We start from the raw sequence: 16614 nt of genomic DNA, 5'->3' as shown, positions 1-16614 counted from the left end.
GTCGTAGAGAAATATTTTCCCCCGATTGCACAAAGTTTCTAATGCGATTCTTCTGTGCCAATGCCGATCTTAATACGTCTTTACTTCGTCCTTTCTGCGAGATTATATTAGAGATTGTCCGTTTCATTTCTGCATGCATGTGAACATAATTCTGCATTAAATTTTATTTTTACTAGGGTCTCACATAAGTTCCTGGATTACGAAAATATCATTTAGTATACAGATTGCGAAAATGTCACGCCCCATCGTACGCGTAAAAATGAAGTGTTTGTAGATTTCGAAAAAAAAACAAGTTCACTACGGAAGGTTAACTTTCCCCTTTTCACCAATCTTCGCAGTTTCGCGTTTATAATTTTTAATTTAAAAAATTTACAGACTTAAAACCAAGAAATTGCTTCTTACATACAAAGTGACATATACATCGACATGAAAAGCTTTGAAAACGTAGTTTGAGAAGACCTTCGCACTGCAGCGTTATTACTATCGCACTTCCGCGTAGCTATCAACACTATAGCCGTCACAATGCCACCATCGCACTTCAGCGTAATCATAAACGAACTCCAGATTCAAACCATCGCACTTCAGCGTCACCATCGCGGTTTAGAGTCCTACATATCGTCGCTGGGGTTCCAAAATGTTGTAAATTGATTTTTTCAAGAAAAAAATATCTCACAAACAGGCTTTAAAAATTTTTGACAAATAGCATGATTCCACTGTTGTATTTGAACTTAAACATTTTTTTTTTCATGAGCAGTGAAATAAAAAAAAACTTTGACATTTTTGGATTCTCAGAGAACTTAGATTATGTTCACAGAAATAAAAAAAATGTACAATTATTTCATTCTCAAAGCCATTATACAACGATTTTCAAGTTTTCATACAACATTTTGGAAGCAAACTTTACAAACAACTGACATTGGTAATTTTGTAATATGTCTTATTTAAAATGTTTTGATTGATCTAACTTCATGCTTTTTTGTAATACCAAAGATTTCCTCCCGCCCTGACCATTGGTGTCACAAAGTATTTTTATCCTAAAAAATCATATACGACATTTTGGAAGGCCAGCGACGACATATGCTACAACTAATGTTGGTCATAACTGAACTTCGAATGTTTTGAGCATGTTCAAAGTTTGTCGTTGATTCCACAATCATGAAGAATTAATTGGTACGTCCTCAATACGATCTCACCATATGCAAAACCACCGCAATCGTTCTACGGCTTCCAAATTTTCATAATTTCTGAGGTTGTAGCAGGATCGTGGTCCTATTATGGAGTGGTTATCATGTGTCGTTCATGAAGGGCCGATTATAGCTCCTGTTTAATATCAGACACATCGGGTCGTATTCGACAGAATCGAGACGTTGTCGAGACAGATTTTGTAATTGTTGACCATTGAAACGATACACATACTATAGGATTAGAATCGGATAGAGAACGGGATAATCGGTACAAATTAGGATGAAAACGGCTGAGCTTGGACACATCCTATACAACATATTTGATTGCTGTCTTAATAAATGTTTCAATTCAAAGGATCTTGCTTAGACGTTTGACAAATTTTGAAATTTTCAATTTGATTTAATATGTACAACTTATGTCAACCGTTCTCTACATAATATACAGTGGAGATAACTTCTAACCCTTTATTAAATCTGTCAGAATCTGTCAGGAGAACTGTTCTAGGACAGTACGTAGAACTGTCAGCCTGACATCTTTTAGTCAGTTCTAGCTAACACAGTTCTAACCTAGAACTGATTTGGTCAGTTCTACCTAGAACAGATTTGGACAGTTTTACCATAGAACAGTTTTAGACAGTTCTAGCTAGAACTGACCAAATACTTCTAGAACAGTTATAACCTAGAAATGATTTGGTTAGTTCTACCTAGAACTGATTTGGACAGTTCTACCTAGAACTGATCCTGACAGTTCTACCCTAGAACAGTTTAAGACAGTTCTAGCTAGAACTGACCAAATAACAGTTCTATGGTTAGAATTGATTTCAAATTCTACGGCTAAAATTGATTTATAAATTCTACGGCTAAAATTGATTTATAAATTCTACAGCTAGAATTGATTTATAAGTTTTAAGAACTCTTTGTCTAAATTCGGCAAAATAGCGATTAATATTATATAGAGTTTTGCTATTTTGGCAGTTTTATTTCTGTATTTCAGATTAATAATCGGCAAGAGAACATGTTTAACCCCGCCATATTCGGCATGTATGTGCCTGTTCCAAGTCAGAAGCCTGCAATTCAGTGAATAAATTATTTGTTTTACTTTCATTTTTAGGCCGTTGATATTATGGGGGGACATTATTATTTGAATTGTTTTACACTTGTCATTCCGGGAGACAGGATGGCTCGTTATCACATACCAAAATTATCTGACCTCATTAACCAAATGTAATAACTTGTTTCCCAATACATCTCTTTATCACATTAGCATGTATATCCACTTCTCCTAAACGAAAATGACACGTCTTTTGTGTCAAATATATGTTTAAAAGGGAGTTAATCGGAAACGAACCCTCTGTTTTTTTAAATGCGTATTTTATGTAATGGACACCTCAATCATATGTCTAGTATAATCTTCGTGATATTCTAATGAAGACAATTTGGATCGTTATGAATTTAAATATGAAAATACGAAGATGTGCTACTATTGCCAACCTGAACTAATGACACCAAAGGTAAAAATATAGGTTACCGTATATCCTTCAACAATGATCTAAAACCTATACCACATAGTCAGCTTCAAAAGGCCTCGAAATGACAAAGGCAAAACCTTTCAACCTTGATTCATGTACGATACAATGAATGAAATACAAGTATGATATACAGAAATAAACAACGTGACTGTAAAATACATAAAGTGAGAATGTATAATTGGTAAAGTTAAAAAAAAACTTTAGTATGGCAGCTATCATTGACTTTGAACAGGCACATACAGAATGTTGCGGAATTTTACTTGTTGGCAGGTAATGAACCCTCGCCTTAATAATGAACAGTGGTGTAACAGCACAACACCTACATGTAAAAAAAAATTAAAATTCAGTTGAAATTATCTTATATTCATAGCCTGCAATAAATCAAGCAAGAGCTACTTATATCATGATTAAAATTCATCTTTTTAGTCTTTTTATGAATTTTTTTATCAAAAACTACCCCAAAAAATCAAGCTCTCAAAAAGCGAAATGATCAAAGCTAAAACAAATAACTGAACTATTTAATTTTAAAAGAATTTTAGAATTTGAACATTATAATGATTTCAAGTTGGAAAAAATTTCCAAATTTCAAAACATTTAAAAAATTGGGATAATCAAACATAAAAAAAAATAAATATAGAATTGTTTGGTATTAGAAATGAACACATCCCAGTTTTACGTTGACATTTCTTTCGTTATTTTGAAATCACACATCTAATTAAATTTTACGTGTTTAGTTAAAGTTCGTGTTATGCTATTTCATTTCTTTATCACACTACGGTACCCTGTAAATCTGATTTGTACATTATGTGTCTATCAATAAGTATAATAGGATTATTAAGTAATTTGTTTGAACCAGCATTAACAGTTGGTGGTGACTTTGCAACGTTCATCAAGTTGATTTTTTAAAAGGCGGTATTTCATGGTATTTGTGATCCTTCATTGAAATATTTATATAACATCTCGGTACTAGATACTATTAAATTTAAAGCTCTCGTTCCACAAAACGACCGCATGGATAATAAGTAAGTATCTATACTAAAAATTAAAACAATCTCGAGATCTAGAAATGGTGTTTTCAATATAAATGTCGGAAGCAATAGAGTTAATAAATTTGTAATCTTAATTGTATTTATGTTTCTAAAAGAAGATTCTGAATTTATTGTTTCCTTGCCCTTGAAGTTTGGTTCCAAATCAGTTCGTCAAATGATTTTCAGACACGATTTTTTTTAATTCAAAATATTCATGTGTATCACAGAGCATGAAATAGTGACTTATTCCAGTGGCTCACCCATGCCACTCATCACATAGTAAGTGGACCCCCTCCCCCCCCCCCCCCCCCCCCCCCCGAGAATCAAGAATTTTTGGTTCTGCATAATATTTGAGATCATGTGAATAATACATAGACGTTAATACATGCATATAATTAAGTGTTTTGAATGCAAATAGTATTATGTTCCATTGAATAATCTTCTTGTGCAAACAACTGTGTTTGTTGGTGATTTTATCAGATAAAAGGCAATCTGCTGCTTATCATAATCTTTTCTTTATACGTAAAATTGATGAATATCTTATGACAAGTTTATGAAGCAGTTTTGTGAAGTATAATGTGACTTCTAATGTAACACGAACATGGATGATACAAGGGTCATGTGACTAAGGTACTGTGTTTCCTCAATGAGGTATACTTTCAAAATGGTGGTTCTTTATTACTCAAACTAAAATTAAAAAACAAGTTGCTTTCTTTAAAAAAAGAAATGCAATCGTAAACCCAAATGCTTGTTTGGCATTATATATATATTAGATAATTGTTTAATAAAGATGTATTGTCTTATATTACTTTTGTTGTGCATAAGAATTAGAAACTGACATTGCCTGTTTAGTGGTTTAAATAATGTAATACCGGCTTCACACATCAACGTATAGATCCGACGTACGTCGGCCGAGGTAAAAAAAATCATGCACGCTACCAAAACGCTAGTAATTTTGATGCATTCAACCTGTCAATCATATCTGTATCGTGTGCACAACGAGCTTAAAGCGTGTATTGGGTGTGCGTAAAGCGTACCTTAGCGTTTCTCCTGGTCTTCCTACATTCCCAACTGCAGGTCTGTCTATATGTGAATGTTTGTCAATAAGTCTGTCACATTCGCCCGTCTGTTTACATGTTTACCAGTCCGTCTATGTCCACTGGTTCGTCTACATGTTCACTAGCTTTGAAATAGCTTTCGGTAAGTGCGATTATTTCAGTGATTTGTGTCTATTGTTTTTATGTAAGTGATTATTGTGCACCGTACCCATCATTTTAGGGACGCGAATTGCAACTGATATTTTACAGTTTTTTCTTGCGATGTGTTGTCCATAAGGTTTGGTTCATTTGGGAGGGTTGGGTTTATGGCCACCACATTGTTTATGTGCCAATGTCCATTCTAAAGCCAGAAACATGTAGTACAGTGGTTGTTGTTCATAATTCATGTCGGTCAAGTTGTTTTCGTAAATTATTTTGTTATCAATAAGGCTGTTTAGTTTTGTTTGATTTTTGTTTTTAAATCTTAATGGTCGGGGCATTTAATAGCCGACTAAATAGTAGGTTTTTTTTACATTTTTGGAGGCCGCTCGGTGGCCTTTAAAGACTTACTACCACGTCATTGTAACTCTGGTTGGTATTTGTATCATTAGTGCTAGACTATGGTCGATCCTATATGCACCTTTTAGGCAGGCGGGATATTTTTGTAGATATTGTACAGCTCAAACTAATGTGAGTAGTTCCTGTACTTCTATGTTGTCTAGTCCCATGTTGCATGGTTAGAGAGGGTGTAATATCTTCTGTAGGTTTGATGAAGTTTCACCCGTATCGGACTTCTTTTCCTAAATGAAAGCTTTAAGGCGACGAGTATTTTTGTATGCAATGTGCCCTTAACGTGTCTAAAACTTATCTGTAGCGTTTTCAACGCTCGTGTAGCGTGTATATTATGTGCGTGCAGTTTACAGGTACATGTATATACGTTTGACAAACGCTTGAGCTGAATGATTTTTTTATGTTCCATTAAAATTTTCCTGAAGTAAAAGCGTTCACCAAGCGTATACCTTTGCATTTCGACGTACTTCAAACTTATGGAACGCGTGTTTAAACGCTTGCGTAAAGTTCCTCTGGTGAGCAACTAAGTTACGCATACGATGATACGGACTTTGTTAATTTTCTTTTTTGACTGATTGTTTTACATTGTCATTTCGGGGCCTTTTATAGCCGACTATGCGGTACGTGCTTTGCCTGTTGTTGAAGGCCGTACGGTGACCCATAGTTTGTATTTCTGTGTTATTTTGGTTTCTTGCAGATAGTTGTCTCATTGACACCAAACCCGATATCTTTTTTTTTATATTCGATATCTTATCGCCGACCTGGTTAAGTCTGCTAAAAATGCATGCATGATTCATTTTTAGGTTATCAGTCGTAATTAAAGTGGCACATTTAATTCGTTGTTTCATTGCTTGAAGTATCATTTCTTACATCTACATGGTCAAATGTGTATTTTTTAAAAATAAATTTTAGATTTAGATTTCAGTCACGGTTATTTTTTCCCCCTTCATATTGAATATCTATACTTATCAGTCGCATTTTAATGACGAAAAGGATTCAGAGGTTATTAAAAAAAAGTAAAAAATGTTGCAATATTTAAACAAAGAAAATAACTTTAAATTTGCAATATTAATGAAAATAAATACGGACATAACTTTCATAATTAATTTTAACGTTATTTTCAATAAACGATTTTTTTTAAAATCCTCGTTTTTACACCTATTTGAGGCACGTATTAATGATTATATTTCCATGTCCTTGGTCTATCCTAGACGTAAAATTTCAAAAAGTGCTAATACTTTTTTTAAAGATATTATTTTTAATTGTTCTCGTTCAAAATATTTAATTTTTTCATATTCAATATCTATTTAATTTTATTTTTAATAACCATTTTTTTTTTATTAAAGTTGCAATATTTAACCAAAAAAAATAACTGTAATTTAATCATATGCAAGAAAGACTTCCCTTTAATTTCAGTATAAAAAAATAAATAGCTTGCTTTTTACAACATGTACATCTTCACTAAACGTAAAATCTAAAATAAAATGCTACTAAAACTCTTTCTAAAGATTTTATTTTTAAGTATTCTCGTTCAGAATATAAAGCGCATTGTTTACATGAAATCTTATCTCATATCTAAACACAGCTGGTTACATCGTTTGACTAATTAAAATACTACGCATGTAGGTTAATTAATATTAGCAGCTTGTAATCTTGTGCAAGAAAATATTATATCATAATAAATTTCAGATCATACGTAAAATATCTCTATAGCAACTTAAGATGCTAATGCATATTCAACAGATTTGTAAGCTATTGCGCATGCATTTGAAAGGTGGTCATAGCTATTGCGCATGTATTTGAAAGGTGGTCATAGAAAGACCAGAAGTGTTCCGACTAACATCCGGTGTTCCGAAAGACTACATCACTCGTCCAATATATACTGCGTAAACCCTCAGGGGTTTACGCAATTAAGATTACCATGGAAAATACTGTAAACGATTCAAGCATAACAGAAATTTCAAGTTTTGAAGTGTCTTATAATTCTAAAAGTAGTGAAACCTTGGATGTTACTGAACACGAGTGTTCGATTGAAGAAAGATCGGTCTTTGTGCAATCTAGTGAACAAACTATGGCAAACAGTGTGGGTTCATTTCATAGAAGAAATTTTCAGGAGAGTGACTTAGAAACATCAAGTATTTGCGAAAACAGTACTGAAGAATTATCACTTATACAAGATAATGTGGAGAGAAGGCACATCCACAAGGTTTCCAGCAGTTTATGATTTTATTGATGATGAACCACCGCCACCCGTAAGAGCACCTGTTTTGTGCGAAGAAGATCTTTTTGAACGGAATTCGGATTCTAATAGTACAGATACTTTGTCCATCATTAGCTCAACACTGCCAACAAGTGGATCTTCCACACAGTCGGAACCTTTTGATTATTTGGAATATGAACATCCTAATTTCAAAAATAGTAAACCAGTTTCAAAGGGACGTAGAGGTTCGTTGCATTATTGATTAAAACCAATTTCTTGGTGTTATACGGTTATATTACAAATACAGTTTGTTTTATTATCTTGTTCAATCGTTAAATAGTACGAGAAGTAACTTTTTTCTGGTTTAACAACTGATTAACTAGATTCAAGTTATAAAAGAATCAATCCGGTATATCTATCAGTTTCAATAACAAACTATTTGATACGTCGTTATTACTTCTTGTATTTTATAAATAATTGACATAAATCTAAAATTAATTTTCAAATTCAAATTCAAATTGAAAGTTTTACTGCCATATAAACTTTACAGCATAACAACAACAAAAACAAATGAAGACAATAATTAATTAACTCAATATATATATTAATGTAAAAGAAAAAATAGTTTATTTTGAATGTTTTAGTTAATAAAAACAATTCTTTTTATCTTTAAATTGTTTATGGAGTACAATTTTTTTATGAACCATTTCTACATTTTCCCCTTGCTGTCAATCCCTTAAATGTTTTTGTTAACGAATAACATGGGCTTTGCTCATAGTTGAAGGTCGAACGGTATAGTCCTACAGTTGTTAATTTCTGTGTCATTTGGTCTCTTGTGGAGAGTTGTCTCATTGACAATCATACCACCTCTTCCTTTTTATATTTAACGGCTGTATATTCTTCAAACACATGTAAGCATCATATAAAAAAAGAACAAACATGTGTAATATTTCAATTTATTATTGCCGGTTATAGACCACTAAAAGTATTTCATTCGCAACTAATGTTATACAAAAGTCAAATCAATTTTCAAAATAATAATGGTTTCTAGTATGAGTTCTTTAAAAAAAAAAAACTATAAACAAAGGTTCATTTTACCATTTCAGATAAAACCAACACAACGACTATGATAATGAAAAAAGTAGGTTCTTTGGCATTAAAGAAAGCTACGAAAAAGTGTGGATGCGAAAGAAAATGTACTTCTAAACAATTCTATGAAAGAAAAGTTATAAAGAAATTGAGAACATTATATTGAACTCTAGACACGGAAGAAAGGGAACAGTGGTTTTCTGGAAAATTTGAAGACTTTCAACCACCATCTGAAAGTACATGTAATCAAAGGTTTACTTTTCGTATAAATGTGGTTTGTCAACAAGCATGGTTACAAGGGCATGGTATAACATAGAGTAGCTTTTACAGATACAGGACAAAATGGCAGAATAGTAGCCTAACAAGAAACTCGCAAGCGGGCCAGTCTTTCAGTGAACAAAAGCAAGCAGATATCCATTGGTTGGGAGAATACATTGCTCAACGTGGAGAAAGGCCACCTCATCAACAAGAAGTCTGGTTGCCTTTTGGAATGCGGAAGAAAGAAATCTATATAGCATATAGAAACGAACAGATAATGGATTTCAATAATTTTATGTCTACAACATCTTTTTACGCCATTTGGAGGAAGTTTTATAGTCATGTTAAAATCAGATCAGTAAGTTTTGTTTATGATACATTTTGATTGAGATTAATTCATTTTCATAATTTTATTCTAAAAAGCAGCCCATGCAGTCATTATAAGGACACGTATGTTTTTGAGAAATAAATGACACGAACAAAATTTATGAATAATCATGTACTTATACATGTTGTATATATCTTTATTCTCAACTGTCCATGTTTTTGACAAAATTCTTATAATTTTAATCATGTGTTCTTTTTTTCGATGGAATAAGCTTTTATATGCAAAAGGTCTTCCGAGAATAAGTCTTTAATTGTGTAGTTTGTCTCCGTACAATTTTTCCAAAAGACGAAAGTACAAACATTTCTAGCTTAGAGACAATATATGTTTATATAAATATAGAAACGTTTTTAGTGGTTAATTGTTTCTGTAATATTTTTAAACAGTGTGCATTTTATATAAAAAAAAAACACATTTATTTCAGACAAATCTTTTTACAAGGATGAGGCAATAAAAGTTGATGCAAAACTCTTAAACAATGATAAAACACAACACTTTTCAAACCCTTTTAAAAAAAAGGGCATGGACATTTTTACCTAGGAATAATAATGGCCCGAGACCACAGTTATTTCGTAGTGCATTTCTTTTAGACAATAAATTCAAATTAAAAAAATCGCACCTGCTCTTTCTCAAAAAGATTTTTACAGTGTAGTGTACTACCAGTGAGACAAATAATATCAAAATTATAGAAACTTCTACCAGCTCTAACTCAAAATATTGACAATTCTGTGTTAAGGGGGTGTAAAATTCAGTTTGACAGCTTCAGACGTGATAAAATTTGACCTTTTAGAACTGGACCAATTCACTACTTAACATAAAGATTCAGCACCAAAATTTGTTTGACATGTAATAACATACCCCTACTTAATATTTCATGCATTTAATAGCAAGAACTTCATTGGGAAAGTGTATCAAATAAAACATGCAAGTTATACACTGTTTACACTAGGGACTATATTCCTAATGACATGGACATGATTTTCTAGGAAAATTAGACTGGGAATATGAATTTGATTAAAAATCAAAATGCACATCTCTTAAATAATTATAGAACATTTGAAGTTCCATTGTTCATATGTAAATGATTTGATTCATAAATATTTTTATGATAAAAAAAGGACATGGACGTTTTTATCTAGGAATACGATGAACTTGAATTCCTAGGAAAATTATTATTTATAATTAGTCTGGGGACGTAAATTACTAGTCAGTTCTGTAACCATGGACTTTTTATACTAGTAATAATGCAAGGGTTGGAATTTTTTTGTATTATTATAAGTTGTAGTAATTTTAACAAAACAAAAGATCATCTGAATGTGTTATTTAGGCAGCAACCATTTGATTTTCGGGGGGGGGGGGGGGGGGGGGGGGGGGTTTTTTTTCTGGACATATTTAACATATATAAAACAATCTATTTTTTTCGCGACAAGTCGAAAACAATTTTTTCTTTTCAATTTTATCATTACATATAGTGGCAGCTGAGGGTGAAACAAACAATTTTTTTTTCTCAGAATCAAAAACAAATTATTTTTTTCTCCAAAAACTGGAAACAAACTTTTTTTTCCAAAAAAAACCATAGCCCCCCCCCCCCCCCCCCCCAGAAAATCAAATGGTTGCTGCCTTATATACTCATAGTTATTGTAGTTTATATTATAAAATCACGACATTAAAGGACAGGATATCAAAATAAGACAAAATTGTATGTTATTTTAAGATGATTTTTCAACAAAGATATTTTTTTAAAACTCGTCATGGTAAAAAATGATTGAAGGAAAACAATCATGTATTGTATTTTTATATTTGAGCTGAATTTGAATTGTCTTAGGTCAGATAGAAAAGCATGTAAACATGTTTTTATTTTGCAGGACCTTGCTTCAACCATTCCAATGAAAACACACGTAACTGGTGCCATTAACCATGGCACACATCAAAAATTTGTTTTCACTGTTATTTATCAGTATAAACATGATTCCAATCTGACGTTGTACATCTTGATGAAGTTATTGTGGGAGGCTTCAAAGGTAAATATTAATTTGTAACAGATGTTGACATACACTAAGTTTATTTGTGGATTGTAATTGACACAGTTTCCATCAGAATAACACGTAAATCTGTATGTATAGTGAGGCATTCTTAATGTCCAGTGGCAATTATTACGTGCATACTGAGGGCGAGAAAATCTTTAAACAATATACAATAGGTATATGCTATATGAGTAAGCACGACATGTATAGTTCGAAAAATTTAAAGCAACTCTAGAAAACTATAGTAGATAGACCAGAAAGTTTACCTTTCAACAGACCTCTGAAAGAGTGGTTGTGATAGTAAAAAAGTTGCATGTATATCGGGTATATGATCGGGTTTAAATTTCATGTTCCTTAACAATGCTTAAGGCATTGTAATTATGCACCGTTCTATTATTTTTTTATTCAAATTGATATATACAGATAAAGATTCAATGTAAGACAGTTTTACTGTGAAGCAGTTTTCAGTTTCTCAGACAGTATTATACAATGCAAGTCATTGCAGGACGCAACATCTGCAAATATTTTGATAACATTTTGTCCAAAAAATAACATTTATTTTTTCAGATTAATGTCAATAATTGAGGGTGAGGGCACGTACACACGATCTAAAGGAATCAGTATTGGTGGACCTTTTAATCCAGATATGGAAATCAGTCTTGAGGAACTTTATTATCCATCTTCGAACATAAGTGTTGTGAAACTTTTTTTTATTCATAAAACATTGCAGAAAATATTGTTGAAAACACATCTTAAAAGTAGAATATCAAAATCTGGCATCAATCGTACTTGGATTGACGGCCGAGATCGACGATTACTATCGGCAATTATTTCTAGCGTGCAGTTGTCAAACAGATACAATATTGTATAATGATGTATAATATTTTATTTCTCTTCTCTTCGTTAGGTTTGTTTTTGTTTTTATCATGTTATTTGATAGGTCTCCGTTAAATTATACACACTAATTCTATCAGATTAACTTATTAATATCAAAGCAAACATGATTAAAAGTTTATACATTGTAATGTTTACACACAAAATACAAGATATAATATTTAATCTTTATTTCAAAATAGCGTTCATAATGATCAAGCAATAAAATATGTACTTATATACAACAATGAATTTATTTGTTTTTTTCCTAATATTTTGCATGCATAAAACGTGGAATCATACAGAATAAAGGTTAAATATTGGAGCGTGTGGCATAGTTGATCTAGTTATAATATATTTGAGACATAAAAAATGTGGTGAATACTGAATAACGCGCGTTATTTCTTATAATTTCCATTTTAAACCGTAGAAAACCATGAAAAAACGTTGATGACGTCACGGGCACATGACTAAATTATGTTTATGAGTTCATAACAAAATAACGTCAGCCAATCAGATGACGCTTTACACCCAAAATTAAATTATTCCTTATTGGAGATGATGATCACTAAACGGGGACTCTATTAAAAAAGTTGAAAATCCTAGACACTAAAATAGCGATCTTGTCTAAAGTTGTATTATTCTCAATTAATAAGGTAGTACTTTTACACGCATCAATGCTCGACTCTTTTTGAATGATGTTCAAAGAATCGAAATAGAACTCTCTCCAGTCAATGTTTACATAATAATATATATTCTATTGTTTTGATAGTCATTGAGACCCTTTTAACCGGAGCAACACGACAGGTGCCACATGTGGAATAAATCTGCTTATCCTTCCGGAGCACGTGAGACACCTCCTGTTTTTGATGGGGTTCATGTTACTTAGTATATAAAAATTATGAACTTCATTTATATTCTTGTTTTTACCACATAGAAAGAAGCAATACATTTGAATGTGTTGCTGTCCGTCTCACGCCGTTACATTTTGGTTGCATTTTTTCTCGGGAACTTTACTCAATCCATCATGATGCTATACGCTGTCATGCTTTAAAAGATTTAATGTTCAAAGTTCAACTTTTGCGACTTTTTAGTGTACTCCATTCGTATCTATGGACCGAAGGCAGCAATAAATATCTCGGATAGTCTTATACTAGTCCTTATTTTTTTCAAAATCTTTCCATGTTTTTATTTAAAACGTAAAATAGATAAAATAATATCGATACTCTCATAATACCCAAGGTAGAAACATGTTTAAAAAGAGTATCGATACTCTCATCATACTATGTGTTAAAAGAGTATCGATACTCTGAATATGCTCATGGTAGAAACCTTTTAAAAGTGTATGGATATCCAAAGTAGAAAGCTGTTTAAAAGAGTATCGATACTCTCGAGGTAAATACCATTTTTCAAAGAGTATCGATACTCTCAATATACTTATGGTATAAAACCTATTTCAAAGAGTATCGATACTCTCAATATATTCATGGCATAAAACGATACTCTCAATATATTCATGGTATAAAACCTATTTCAAAGAGTATCGATACTCTCGAGGTGGATAACTGTTTAAAAGAGTATCGATACTCTCAAGGTAGAAAATCTTTTAAAAGCATATTGATTCTCTCAAGTTAGAAATCTATTTCCAAAAGTATCAATACTCTAATTATGCTCATTGTAGAAACCTGTTTTGAAGAATTTCGAATCTCTTAAATTAGAAAACAGTTACAAAGAGTATCGATACTCTGTCAAAAAAAAAAAATTCTAGTCTAGATGCTAAAAAATGGTTCTAGAAAAATAATCACAGGAGTTTTCTAACGTTGGAGGTAGGTAACGCTTTTTCGAGTATTGCTATTTTTTTAAAAATGTGAGCAGTATTGATACTCTTTAGGAAAAAGAGCTATAACTAGAGTAGTAGTACTTTGTGGTATTATACATGGTACTTATAGTACTAGGCCGTGCTCTTGAAGTCAAGAAATAAAAGAACACCATACAACAAAGAGTGTCAATACTCTTTAGATTAGACTGTTATAGAAGTAAACATACGATTTAAGGTGGAAAAAAATCTGTTTTATACAAATTGAAGTAACTATCTTTGAGTATCAAAACTCTCTTCCAAATAAAATGAGAAGAATCTAACGAATTTATGATTATTTTTGTATTTAATGTCCTTGTACAAATTAATGTACATATTCTTCATGTAAAAAGTTAATATCAAAACCGGGCCAAAATGGGAATTATTTATTTTCCCTTTTTTATTTTTAACGTGTTAATAATAGTGTTTTGGCTTCGCATATCAACGATATAAGGATAAGACTTAGAAACGGGGAAATGCGAGCCTGTGCCGAGTTATTTCCCCGTTTTGGGCCGAAACCTTATATCGTTGATATTTCAAGTCAATGCACTATTATTGTCTTTATACTGCAATCTAAAATAAACATTTTCAATTGTTGTTTAATGCGTTAAGGTTGTTTATTTGATTTAGATATTAGGGGAAATACCCTTTTAAAAGGCTTCACATCATGCTTGCGGAGAAATATACAACACAATGAAATTAACATTTACCTGTTGAAACCAACACTCGAAGGTGAACAAAATCGTTTGAGTATGGACTTAACTATCAACCATAAGCATAAAACATAATGATTTATAGGTTGCAAACAAAATATATTAACAAATTAAATATGTTTTTCCAATAATTGCAAAAGAAACAATGTTGAGTCGTTCCACGCATCGTTGTATGCATTTGAAACAAGAACAGGTTGAAGAGGTTGTATGAATAATTCAATTATTTCGACAATTTCTATTTATATATTCATGAGGAAAAGTGATATCGGGTCAGTGACTGTATATGACATAGAGATATACAGTCTACACATTTTGACTGCTCAAATAGAACGAGTGCAGTATAAATTCCTTTATACTGCACTCGTCCTATTTGAACAGTCAACGTGCGTTAACTGTAAATTTCTATGTCATATACAGTCACTAATCCGATATCACTTTTCCTCGTGAATATTTAGATAGTAGAGCATGAACTATATTTAAATATGCATGACGCCCGCTTCAAGCGTGAAACGACTCAAACTTATTTCTTTTATAATTGATGGAAAAACATATTTCACTTTTTAAAATTACTTGATTAAACCTATAAATCATTATGTTTTATGCTTATTATTGATATTTTCGTCAAATAAATTTGTTCACCATCGATTTGGTTCAACAGGTAATGTACATTTTGTTGTGTTATATATTTCTCCGCCATATGTGAGGTATTTTTAAATGGAATTTTTCCATTTTTTAAATCAAATAAGTAGCAATGACACAATAAACAAAAATTGCAAATGTTTTTTCTACATAACTGTATAAAGACAATAATAGTGTTTTGGCTTCGCATATCAACGATATCAGGATTAGGCTTAAAAACGGGGAAATATTTATTTTTGAAATTTACATTGGAGTTTTCTATATTTTATTAGTGTGTTTTCATAACGAATGTTCACAATTGGTACTAATAAATCTGGTAATACACCTTACATTTATTTCGAAAATAAGTTACCTCGCTAAAATAAAATTATTTTCATAAAAAGTTTTACCCCGTTCATGGATCCGTATCGACTACAAATGATTGTATATTTTCTCACAGCGCATTTACATTCTGAGTAAGTCGTTTTGATGTAACAAGCAGGTATACACGTTCTTGTGTGAGCATACCCGTTTAAACTAAAAATACCGTTAAGCAGTAATTATACTGCAATTACCTATTTTACTATACAGATAAAGCTATACGTATAAACGTTAGCTTTATACGTCAATAACCTCAACTAACCGGTAAGCCCCGCCTACTTACCGGAACTACTGTATTTCATCAACAACGTCACGTCACAACCATGACAACTTGTAGTAACAAAGGTCAAACTTTTATGAATTTAAACTTGTTATGTCTTCAAATTGGTAATTTATATACCATGTTCATTAAATGTTATTAATTAAGTTCATTTTCCCTTTCTAATTCCTTAAAATGTCAATGTTTTACCGCCTGGACTACGCTCATAGGGAAATACCCCAAAATGGTATCCCAAGAAGGAAATTCCAAACACTTTTTTTAACAATGTTTGTTACATATTTTTCTAAATTTTTTTTTTTATTTTTTATCGATTTCAGTATAAAAACAATATACGTATAGTGTCTTGAAATATGAAATTTTTTTGTATTCGGCACGAAACAAGGGAGATAATGCTCGGTAGAACATCGCATTTCCCTCGTTTCTAAGCCTCATACAAATAAATTTCATATTTCAAGACACTATACGTATATTGTCTAAGTAGGCGTCAAGCAGATTCCAAAATCGTATATACGTGACTCAGCAGCGTCAAGCTGTTGACAGAATACGATAACATGTATTAGTAATTGTGATATGTATACCTTTTGAACATA

General features: G+C 31.9%; 1 long non-coding RNA gene across 1 annotated transcript; it reads left to right on the top strand.

Annotated features, from left to right (window-relative positions):
• The first annotated feature begins 7348 nt into the window (after positions 1–7348).
• On the top strand, positions 7349–12123 carry LOC143069447 (uncharacterized). The gene is made up of 4 exons (XR_012976400.1): positions 7349–7793; positions 8655–9253; positions 11146–11301; positions 11872–12123. It is a non-coding gene; the product is annotated as an uncharacterized LOC143069447 (long non-coding RNA).
• The last annotated feature ends 4491 nt before the right edge of the window (positions 12124–16614 follow it).

This window comes from Mytilus galloprovincialis, chromosome 3 (assembly GCF_965363235.1).
Source record: "Mytilus galloprovincialis chromosome 3, xbMytGall1.hap1.1, whole genome shotgun sequence".
In the NCBI taxonomy this organism is placed as follows: Eukaryota; Metazoa; Mollusca; class Bivalvia; order Mytilida; family Mytilidae; genus Mytilus; species Mytilus galloprovincialis.
This window is presented reverse-complemented; position numbering and strand designations above follow the sequence as displayed.